This window comes from Pyrus communis, chromosome 14, assembly GCF_041283825.1.
Source record: "Pyrus communis isolate YQ-2024b chromosome 14, ASM4128382v1, whole genome shotgun sequence".
NCBI classification, from domain to species: domain Eukaryota; kingdom Viridiplantae; phylum Streptophyta; class Magnoliopsida; order Rosales; family Rosaceae; genus Pyrus; species Pyrus communis.
This window is the reverse complement of record NC_142578.1, coordinates 25,057,388-25,069,705: the sequence shown is the minus strand read 5'-3', so window position 1 is coordinate 25,069,705 and position 12,318 is coordinate 25,057,388. Positions and strand designations below refer to the sequence as shown.

The 12,318-nt window shown below is 37.5% G+C and overlaps 1 pseudogene across 1 annotated transcript; it reads right to left on the bottom strand.

Annotated features, from left to right (window-relative positions):
* Positions 1–9,420: 9,420 nt before the first annotated feature.
* LOC137711974 (cytochrome P450 94C1 pseudogene) lies at positions 9,421–11,467 on the bottom strand (annotated as a pseudogene). The gene has a single exon (XR_015955612.1). The product of XR_015955612.1 is annotated as a cytochrome P450 94C1 pseudogene (transcript).
* Positions 11,468–12,318: the final 851 nt, after the last annotated feature.

Below are 12,318 nucleotides of genomic sequence, written 5' to 3'. Positions count from 1 at the left end.
TTTAATTAGATTATGTAAACTGGATTTGAGTGTAAATTAGATTTGTATGTCTCTCATGGGTTTTATGAATAAGCACTCTAACTATATGACAAAATGAGTAAACTGGGGTTTTGGGGAGATGGGTTTACATTTCCTTTGGTTATTAGGGAATGTGCATGGTCATTTTATACATATGGGTTTTCTGAATCATATTCATGTTGTCAATGACTTGTTGGTTATGTATTGGAAAATTGGTCATGTTATAATATGGTCTGTAGCTATACCTTTAATTATGACTGCGATGGTGCTACTGAGATGTTTAGCAGGATGGATTTAGAAGGGTTTGTGCCGAACCCTGTGACTTAGACATCATTATTGTCAAGTCATGCTCGTTATGGCTGCCATGGAGAAACCTTGGAGTTGTTTGGTAGAATGAGGGCGGTAGGAATTGAAACTATAGCTGAATCACTTTCTGTGATGTTATCTGTATGTGATAATGTAGAAAATCAGCTGTGCTGCTGTGCAACTGCTATGTGATGTAATTATTCTGACTAAGCTATGAATTTGTGCAATTGCAACTTCAATATGTGAATCTATCTAAAAATTCAATTTTTTTTCCCAAAAAAAAAAAAAAAGGACCCATAGACCCGATCCGTTTGAAATGGGCTAGGTTAGGTTCGATTCTTATATTGAAATTTCTATACTCGGCCTGATCTGGCCATTTTCTTTTAAACTTGGATTCGGTCTGGTCCCTTCAAATTTGGACTCGGCCCGGCCCATGCCCAACCTTAGGCATAACTAACCAGGTGAGAATCGACTCGAGATAAGGAGGTATGGCATCACTCGAGGATTCATAGGGCTAGAACAAGCCCAGATCCGTAGTACCTTTAAGGTAGCGGAAGATGTCTTTAACGTCAGTCTAGTGTCAGCGTGTTGGTGCATTACTATATCTTGCCAAAAGATCAACAGCGAAGGAGATGTCGAGTTTAGTGTATTGAGCTAAGTACAATAAAGCGCCTATTGCACTTAGATAAGGAACTTTAGGCTCCAAAATCTCTTCATCATCTTCCTTCAAACATAAGGGATCTCGTTTTGCATCTAACGATCGAACGACCATGAGAGTACTCGAAGGATTCGGTTTATCCTCGTTGAAGCAACGCAACACCTTCTGGGTGTAGTTCGTTTGATGTACTAAGATTTCATCCGAACAGTGCTCTTTCTCGAGACCGAGAAAATATCAAGTCTTTCTTAGATCTTTCATCTTAAATTTTGACTTCAGGTGAGCGGTAGTTCTCTTGAGTTCTTCAGGAGTTCCGATAAGGTTCATGTCATCGACATAAACTGCAACTTTCGCAAAATTGGAATGTGACTTCTTAATGAACACACAAGGGCATAGTTCATTGTTCACATATCCATGACTAGTCAAATACTCACTCAAACGGTTATACCACATTCTTCCAGATTGCTTCAAACTGTAGAGTGAACGCCTCAACCGAATTGAGAGCGTGTTCTGGGGTTTGGAAATATTTGATCCAGTCAATGTAAGCCTTTCAGGAACTTTCATATAAATTTCAGTATCAAGATCCCCATAGAGATACGCAATTACTACATCCATCAGCTGCACACTCAGTTTTTTAGAAACAACCAAACTGATAAGGTAGCGAAAAGTAATCACGTCCATATCGGGTGAATAAGTTTCATCATAGTCAATCCTGGGGCGTTGTGAGAAGCCTTGGGTAACAAGACGAGCTTTGTACCGCACAATTTCGTTCTTCTCATTACGCTTCCAAACAAAAACCCACTTGTAGCCAACGGGCTTCACATGTAGAGGAGTAGGAACTACATGTTCAAACACCTTACATTTCACAACTGAATCGAGTTTAACTTAGATTGCTTGTTTCCAGTTTGACCAATCGATTCTACGTCAACATTCATTAACAGAACATGGTTAATACCATCGCTCAACATGATCTCAATAGCTACTGCATATGATAATGCATCATCGACGATCATCTCATTTCTACACCACACATCGTCTAAGCTAGCATAATAAATTGAAATCTCACGATTCTCGGGGGGTGGATTCGTCTCTTCAAGGACGTTTCCGTAATCTAGAATTTCCTCATGAGTTAGATAGAATGAGTAAGTGACAGTCAAATTCACGATGGGTTCTTCAGGTGCTTGTGTGATGGGTTTCCTCTTCCAAGGGTGTGAATCTTTTGCACCAAGAGATCTGCCATACTTAAGTGTAGGGGCAGATGATTGGCTAGCCGTTAATGTACGTGGATTGGCCAAATTGGTGTCTCGGGCCTCCAGAAGGGACATCTGTCGTACATTTGGTACATTCATCTTTGTAGGCACATTCACAGCTGGAATATATGATCTTGTCATTTACACTAGATTAGTGAAAACATCTAGCATGCTGTGAGTTATGCTCTGAAGATCTAATATGTGTTGCACTTCATTTTCAAACTGAGCGGTGCAAAGATCTAAATGAGAGAAAGTGGGTGTTATCCACGATAATTCGCGTTGTTCTTCAAGATCGTTGACGTTCTTATCTCCCACTAACAACCGGAAAACTGTCTCATAGAGTGACAATCCACGAAATGAATGGTAAACAGGTCGCATATCAAAGGGTTTAAGTAATGAATGATCGAAAGATAATCATATTCGACATAGATTCTCATCCTTCGCTGATGCCTCATTTTTGTATAAGGGCGATGAAATCGGCACATAGACTGCATAACCAAAAATGTGCAGATGCGCTATGTCGAGTTTGTATCCGATAACCAATTGAAGGGCGCTATATGGTTGGGTTGCAACAGGTCTTAAGCAGACCAACATGGCTGTGTGCATTATGGTATGGCCCCAAGTAGCGATCAAGAGCTTGGTACGTATAACCAACGATGGAGTAATCATTTGTAAGTGCATAATAAATGCCTCTGCCAGGTCATTCTGTGTGTGAACATAGAATACTGGATGTTCAACTTCAACCCTAACTGACATGCAATAGTCATCAAAAGTTTTAGATGTGAATTCTCGAGCATTATCCAATTGAATAGATTTGATTGGATAATCAGAATGGTGAGCCCTAAACTTGATAACCTGAGCCAACAGTTTGTAGAATGCAACACTCCTTGTGGACAATAAGCACATGTGTGACCAATGTGTGGAAGCGTCAACCAAAACCATAAAATATCTAAATGGTCCGCATGGAAGGTGAATCGGTCCACAAATGTCCCCTTAACTCTTTTGTAGAAAAATATGAGGATTCGAACGAATCTTGTCATAAGAAGGCTTAATAATAAGCTTTCCTAAAGAACATGTTTGACATGTGATTCCTTGAATTGAACCTAAACTTCGGGTTAGTGGATGCCCATGTGATAATTTGAGGGTAGGGCCGGCCACATAATGGCTCTCTATAGGGCGTATGGTTGTAGTATACAGACCACTCGGAATATGCTTCATCTTCTCTAGAACAAGTTGCTGGCCATATCGTAGGAAGTTATGCACAGAAATTCAACTCCATTTCTACATAGGTTTCATCATTGTAATTATTATCTCTAATGTCCTTAAAACTCAACAACGTTTTTCCGGAACGTGCAGAGTAAAGTGCCTCATCAATGGTCAAAATTGTACCATTGGACAACATTATATGTGCCTTACTGTACCCTTCGATCAGGTTGGATGGGCCTAAGAGGGTTGTCAGACATGCATTCTTAGGTACGAAGTTAGTGAAATAGATGCGTTCATGCAAAACAGTGTGCATGGTTGCACCATCTGCCACACAACTAACTTTCCCTATAGTCATACCTAGAATGAAAATTAATTTGAATCGGCCACATGCATAAAAGTTCTAAAAACAAATATCCATTCAAAATAATTTTAAGTATTCAAGGACGGAAATTAATTAAAAAACTTAATATCCAAAAACAAATCACCAACAAATAATCCAAACATAAAGGGAAATTGTTCAAAATTTAACCAAAAACACAAAGGGGTTCGGCCACTAGGTGGAATTCAGCCCCAATGTTTAAATTTCAACTAGAAAAATAGTTTTTGTCTAAGATTCTAATTTCCATAGGGGTAACGGCTTTTTGAAAGTTAGAAACCTCAATCTTGGTACTCTCCGATTCGTCCACTTGCATAAAGTTTGATTCAAACTTCTTATGACGAGAATGATATTCAGCTATAACCTTATGGGAATCTCGGCAAACATGGGACCAATGGTCATTTGAACCACAATGATAACACATGTCCACATCCATGGTTTCAGGTGCTTTGCCCTTATTCTTTAAGTTAGAGGCCTTGTGAGAGAGGTTAAGGTGCTTCTGGGCTTTGTTTTCGCCTTTAGATAGGCCTTGGCTCTGTTGACCATGATGGGGTGGCTTCTAGCCACCCCTGCCACACTTCTTTTAGCATTTTGGGCATTGGTTTGTGCTATAGTGTGTTTTAGGCACATCAATCGCCACAGTAAGTCGAGCTTGATGATTCTTCATCAACAACTGATTTTGCTTTTCAACAAAAAGTAAAACACAGATTAAATTCGAGAACTTAGTGAAACACAGATTAAATTCGAGAACTTAGTGAACTTCTGTGCTCTATATTGTTGCTACATGACAATATTAGTAGCAGAGAATGTCGAATAGGTCTTCTCCAGGAGATCCTCTTTGGTCAAAGTTTTGTTACAAAACTTGAGAAGTGATCGAATTCGACAAACTTCATAATTATATTTATTCATAGACTTAAAGTCTTGGAAGCCCAAATTGTGCCAGTCATGTCTTGCTTCAGGCAAGAAGATGTCATTTTGGTGATCAAAACGATTAGCCAACGCGACCCATAGTGCTTGTGGATCTTCCTCAACAAGGTACTCAGTTTGCAATGCATCATAAATATGTCTTCGGATGAAGATTATGGCAGTAGCTTTCTCAACTTCGCCAACGGGGTTGTCCGTCTCATCTTTAATGGCGAGATGAAAATTCTTTGTAGTGAGGTGGAGCTTCACATCTTGGACCCACTTGAGGTAGTTCCTTCCAGAGACTTCCAAAACGGTGAAGTTGAGTTTGTTCAAATTCGACATGTTCTTATCACAAAACAAAGGATAAGATGTGATTAGTGTAATGAAGAAAGAAAATCAATCCATTCACATATGAGTAGAACATTCAGGTTCTAATAGACATGTATTGGTTAAAATTCGCATGAAAAAACTTCAGGTTTTCATGGGTGATGTTTTTAAGGAAAACTTCAGGTTTTCAAACAAGGCATGTTTTTAGAAACTTAAGGTCTCGAAATAATTATGAACTTTAGGTTCATATGTTCATGCAGACAAACGCAAATATATATACATAAATATGCAACAAGAATATATGTAAATAGAACTTTAGGTTTAGAATTATAATTGAATTCATTATTTGGACTTCAGGCCAAATTTATAATGTGGGTGAAAAATTATAAAACCCAAATTGTCTAAAAAAAATAAACAATTAAGCTCGGGGCCCAAAACCATGGGCCAAAGCCCACGGATAGGCTGAGCAAATTGGAGATGTGTGGCCCAGGCCCAAAAATGGGTTGGAATGGGCTCGGGCCTAGCATCACAAATTATTGGGCTGTAAGCTCAAGCCCAAATCAAAGGCCCAATAAGGGCTATAGTTTAGTGTGACGCATACATGAAAAAAAATCGATTTTGCACTGGTGGTACGTGGGCTGGGTCCAATAGAAAAACCTGATTGGTTTGTTGGATATGGGTCGTGGTAGGAATAGCAATCAGCAAACCCAAAATGTGTTGCGATACAGGCTCGAGGTTCCAAGGCCCACTAGGACTCGGGTCGAGAAAACCTAAGACACCCCAGCAGTGTTGGGTGTTAAATTCGAACCAAAAAAAGCTACGACATCACTTAAGGCGACTTGCCTCGGGTGGTCACGGCAAAGCAATGTTCAACTAGGAACCCAAATCTTGGACGGAAAATCAGGTTTCAACGTCGAGGGTTCAAGAAACCTTGAGGATTCGAAGAATTCATTGATGGTTCATCGGTTTTTTTAAGAAAAACCCATCATCGACCAACGATGGTGAGGTCCCAAACACGACAACAAGTCGTGATTTCCCAGGAAACACGATGCTGAGGCCATTGCTGATTGTGGGTGGCGCTGGGTCGTGGGTTCGATGCCAAAATGGCGTCGTCTCAGATGGAGCATAGGTTTGGCTCTGATGCATCGCATCTTAAAAAGGCTCACATGAGCCAGTTTTGTGTCACGGGTCACAGGTTCGAAGAACCCTAAGAGTTTTTTATTTCTGTTTTTTTTATTCAATTAATTCAAAGCATATATAATTTGAAAGAATGAACATATATTTAATGCATACACAATTTATGTGGAATCTAAAATTAGAAAAACGTAAAGTTGGGTCATGCATTATGGTGAATGTTCATGCTATCAAGGCTACAAAAATATCGAGATAAAAATCGTTGTTTTGGAAGAACCTGATTGCATGATTATAGTAGATGAACTGGTTTGATGCAAAAAGCTTTCACGTCAGATTCCTAAGCACAACGGTAGGAGTGTGCTGATAACATGTTGTGGCCTATTTTATCTGACAAGGGGAAGATGACCGGTGACAAAGAGAGAAGAGAGAGATGTGTGTGTAGAATTGTGTAGAGGAATGTGTGTGTTATTCCCCCTACATAGTGCCTTTATTTATAGTAATAAGAGGGAGAATAAATTCTTCATCCCCAAAGAATACAAGTCCATATAGGAAAAAATAACTAGAATCAAATCTAATCTAGGATTTACACAATCACACTTAAACTAGGAAATATGAGCGACTATTCAAAATCTGATCAAAGATATATATGAGTGATTATTCAAAATCCACTCCCTTTTTCGAGGATAATAATTATTTAATTAATTCTTTTGATTAAAACTAAAAGTGTGTAAAGGGATAAATAATATCATCTTAAAAAACTAATAAGAGCACATAGAAATTAAAAATATTCATTAAAGGTTCAACTTTACTTTTTGTAAAGGTAGCTTTTAAAAGCAACCTACATACTACTTTTAAAGGCTGTTGTCTAGAGGTTATTGTCTTTAAAATAAGTAGGATATTTTAGTTTTACCAAACACTTTTTATTGCTTAAATTTAAGTGAAACAATTTTTTTGTGGAAAAGTAATACTAAACGGGGCCTAGGAGCGAGAGATTTGTGGTGAGTCATATATAAGCCAGCTATAATAAAATGGTACCTAATTTTTATGCATGAAAATTCGAATCTAAAACCTTTAACTCACAAATAAAAAGAAATACAACTAAACTGTAGTACTAAGTAAAAGTTCAACAAAACCTTTATTATCTCCAAATTTCATATGCCCACAAATTCTTAGAAATGGACCTACATCTATGTTCCTCTTTATAAGCTTTTCAAGTTATTTCACACGAAGATGCAAGATTTGAGAGATTCCCGCCAAGAAAAGGGGACTAATTAGCTTGATAATGGACATATATATATATATATATATATATATATATTAATTTCCTACTAAGATTTTCTTGAGAATGGATATATATTGATTTCAACTAACTTTAATGACATGATTATTTTGTGAGGATCATAAGTGGAGCTATGACAAATCAGTTTCTTTACTGCCGGCCGAAGAGGCAACATAAAAGAAACCAGTCATATTCTAGCAGCATGAAATACTAGTCACATGAACTTGTTAATTACCAATAAATAATTAGAAATTAATGTAAACTTACAAATTAAATTAAGCAACTAAGCATACTTCGATCTATGATGAACGCTACGGAAATACAAATTAAATTATAAAAATTACAAATTAAATTAAGCCAAGATCATCGAATTTATGATGTTCACATATGTATTAGCTACGGAAATACAATAAACAACTAAGCATACTTTGATCTATGATGGTGAACGCTATAAGATTCCAATCTGTTTCAATCGGCGGTGGAGGAAATAGTTTCTCTCTCTTGCCTTAGTTTGCACATAAAACCCCTAATCATGTTTTTTGTAATAAATGCACGTCAGATAGGTATGTGCACTATATATACATGTATAAGGTAGAGAGATGACTCATTTTCCTTGGAAGCCCATAATCAATTTACACCCATCATGGTAATAAGATAGGAAACAATATCTCATAATTTGACCAATAGAATTGTTTGCAAATAATAATATCCGTTAAACTCTACATATCACATATAACACGTGAACCACCTTAGAATATTAAAATATTTTTACCGTTAAAACCATGGAATTATTAACCCAATTAGTAATATAGAAATGCCAATTTTTGTTTTTGTTGAAGTATTAATGCCGATTGTGTTTTGGATAATGCAATTGGAATAAACTAACAAAAAAAGAAGAAGACGGTATTAGCAACAAGTTAACGTCATCAATAATTACTCTTCGCATAGGTGAAGTATCCTTCAAAAATCACCCGATCAAAACCCAATTTTAGAGCAAACTCCTAACCTTCACAAAAACAATTCTTAGGAGTCTACTGCATGATCAAACTCCAAACCTTAACACATCAAAACCCGCTTATAATAATCCCAATTGTCACGTTGTTCATTCACCTGAGAAAGTTTTAAGTTGATAGAATAAAGTGATCGATTATTGGGACGGACCTACTGTGATCCCGACATTGCATTTCTATTGGAGCTGGATTTTTAGCAGAATATATGCAATGCAAAGAGGCCACACGAAATATTAAAATCACGTACAAAAGGAAGACAGAAAACTGCAGCCCTAGTGGTACAAATTAATTATGTGAATATGTCATATGATGTCAGACACATTTGAAGACGTTGTGACATAGTTTGTACTTTCTACTTTTTCACCTCATAATTTGGGACCAACGTTCCAACTGCCCAACGACTTTGTTTTTTGGGTTTTTGTTTTTCTCTTTCTTTTCTTTCTTCCTATTATTTGTTTTTTTTTTTTGCCCCTCTTATCTTATAACTTTACAAAGAGTGCAGTTCAGCATTGCTATATTTGGGCAAGAGTTTTCTAAATTTCAAGATATTGAGGTCAAGTTAGCATGGAATTGACCATAAAATCAGAATTGTAAAGGTATGTGAGAAATTATCGAAACCCTATTTGAAAGATGTTATTTGTAAAAAGAGAATTTCAAATATTGCTAGAAGCTCATTTTCTTTTTTTATTTTTGCCCTGACAGCATTCAGACAATGCATCTTTTATTAAAAAAAATGGTGACACAATTTTATTTCTGAATTTTCACTCTTGGATTTCAAATTGAAAGTTTTTGGGCTATATAAGATTTATGGTATATTGAATAAAACAACTTATCAAAAAGAAAAAGCATATCGTTTCGTTTGTATGGACAAGAAACCTAGTTAGCCAAAGTCACCAACCCTTTGGGAGAGTATGTGGTGTTGTGGATTCACATAGAATAACAAAGAACCCTAATTCAGTGAATTGAAGTAGAATCTTAGCTCTTAGATATATGTTATTAAGTGTACTTCTTCCAATATATCAAACTCAACATCCATAGTGTGCAGCTTTTTGTATAAAAAAACAAATAGATAAAGCAAATCATCACTAGCTAATTATACTCCATGAAGGAATATATGTATCCACTTGCACGGTGGTAAAAAAGCAGCCAGCTACATTGCCATCATTTTGTACACCAAAATATAAATACCGTACACCGACAGTAGACGTTCTGGTTACATATGCTGCACCTTGAGTTCAACCACCGAGGTAACACTGCGCGCAACACTTTTTTATTGGTAGATCCTACTAGCATGCACCAAATATGGCAGAGCAGAATATGACTCATCACGAGTCATGACTCATGACTCGATGGTGGTGCTAGTCCTTTCTTTCACCAGCACTGGAAGCCCACCACTTAAGGTTGCAGTGAGTCCGGGAGAGAACCGAGGCACACTACTTGATTCGTGTGCTGCATGTTCGATGTTAAAACGTCTGAGCAGTGAAAGCACAACGGTTTTCATCTCCATCACAGCCATCTCTTTCCCCAGACAAACCCTATGTCCCGGTTGAAAAACTGGGTACTGGAAAGGGTTTTCCGTGAAGAAAACGCCATCCTTCAACCATCTGTCGGGCTTAAATTCCATGCAGTCAGAGCCCCAAATCTCCTGGATCCGACCCATTGCGTACGGATGGTAAGTAACCCTAGTCCCTTTCCTCACAAACGTGCCATCGGGTAAAACATCATCTTGTTCACAAAACTTTGAGTCAAACTGTACAGGAGGGTAGAGCCTCATGCTCTCATAAATTGCGGATTGTAAATAGTGAAGCTCTTGCATTTGATCAAAGCTCTTGAGGCCTTGATTGAGTCCAAGCACCCTGTCAGCTTCCAACAGAATCGCTGACGCAACGTTCGGGTGGGTCCCAATGAGCCAAAAGAAACTTGTCAAAGCGGATGCAACAGTGTCACGCCCGGCCAATAAAAAGCTTACAACAATGTCTCTCAAGTAGGATTCATCTTCTACACTTCTCATGAATCTTGACAAGAGATCTTTTTGGGTTGAAAATCCCACTTCGCGCTTTCTGGCGATCACCTCCTTGGCTAAACCGTCGATTATGTTTATGGATTCTTTTAGTTGCTTCTCGCTCCCCAAATTTAAAATTCTCTTGATCTTCCAAATTATGGGAGATGGCGTCATGGCTCTCTCGGCGGACAACTTCGAGGCCATGTCGAAGGCGACGGTGAATTTGGACAAGGGCATTGACAACTCTAGGCACATAGGGTCCAACCCGAAAGAGAACTTGCATATGCTGTCGAACGAGAATCTCTTGAAGACGTCTTGCAAATCGAGGACTACTCCGTTACCATTATCCGAATTAGAACAAACGGATGATAAAAGAGGGATGAGACGGTGTTCGATTTCGTGATTGACAATCTCGTAAGCATACGATCGTACCGAGTGTCTGTCGAGCTCGAGGCTTGCCATCTTCCTTTGGAACCTCCATGAGTGGCCATCCACGTTGAATATGCCTTGACCTAGAAAGTCACCAAGGATTGTAGAGAAGGGTTTGCCCTTCGGGTAGTTTTCAAATCGAGTTTTGAGGATGTACTCGACGTTTTCAGGGTTGGCCGTGATGGTGTTTTTTAGAACATGTATGTGGATGGTTTTGCTTGGAGAATCTCTAAGAAGATGTGCATACCAATCACAAAGATTTATGAATTTTAAAGACCAGCTTGAGGTGAGATAGATCTGGCAAATTTCACAACTGCACAATCGGTTTGATCTCAACAGAAAAAGGCTGAAGATGGAGAATAGAAGAAAGCAAACGAAGGTGTAAAAGAATTGCAAGAGCTCAGAAACTTGAAGTTCCATTGGAAATATGATCAAGGAATGGGACATGGAAGAGACTGGAGTGGTGATGAGAGATATCACAAGATAGCATGTATATTTTATATGGGATTCGACGGTTTTTCAGATAATTAAATACTTCCGCACTGTCGCACACCTATTTGCTCGTGCTGCACAACTCTTTTTCTTTCTGGTTTTAAACGTAAATATAAACAAATAAGGTACAGAAATGAACATAGATATATAGAATATGGAAAGTAATTTTTAGTTCAGTGGTTTTTTTTTCTTTTCTGTTTGCGTACAGACCCACTTGCAAAGAAGAATTATTTAATATGGAAAGTGAGAGAGAATATTTAATCCGCATGAAGAACCCGTGTGAGATTAGAGCAAACTGTGATGATTTGAATCAACAACTTAACAAAAACAGAAAATGTTCATTTAGTATTATGGTATAGTGATACTTCTTTTTATTTGTAAATGAGAAGTTTAGGATTGATTTTCTTTAAAAACAAATTTATAGCACATTATTACTAGTGCATTCTGATATTAAGTTCACCTCTCTTTTAATGAAGATAACATCGTTTGTTCAAAATAAAAAAAAATAAGAAAAAAAACGAAAAATGTTAGTAAAATACATTCACCCACGTGGATTTATTCGTATATGTACGAACTGGTCTAGCCTTTATCTGTCTATGAGAAGCAAACTAACAATAGTATTGGGTGGATTGGACCACGTTCGTGGTCAGAAAACAGCCACAACACAGCTAATTAAATCGGGGAAAAATTAGTGTGTTTTGGTATGGGTACGAATCTGCTATATATATATGCTAAATTATAGATACCCTTTTTGGATATTTTGATAATCTAAAGCATATATAATACAAATATGGACAAATAACGAGTGTTGTAAATTGACAAACTATCCATTTGCTATAATTAGAACTAAGATGGGTGAGCATCTGTCACATAGAAATAATTCATTTGATATTTTAAAGGACACTTTTTTTATGTCTTAAAGAAATTA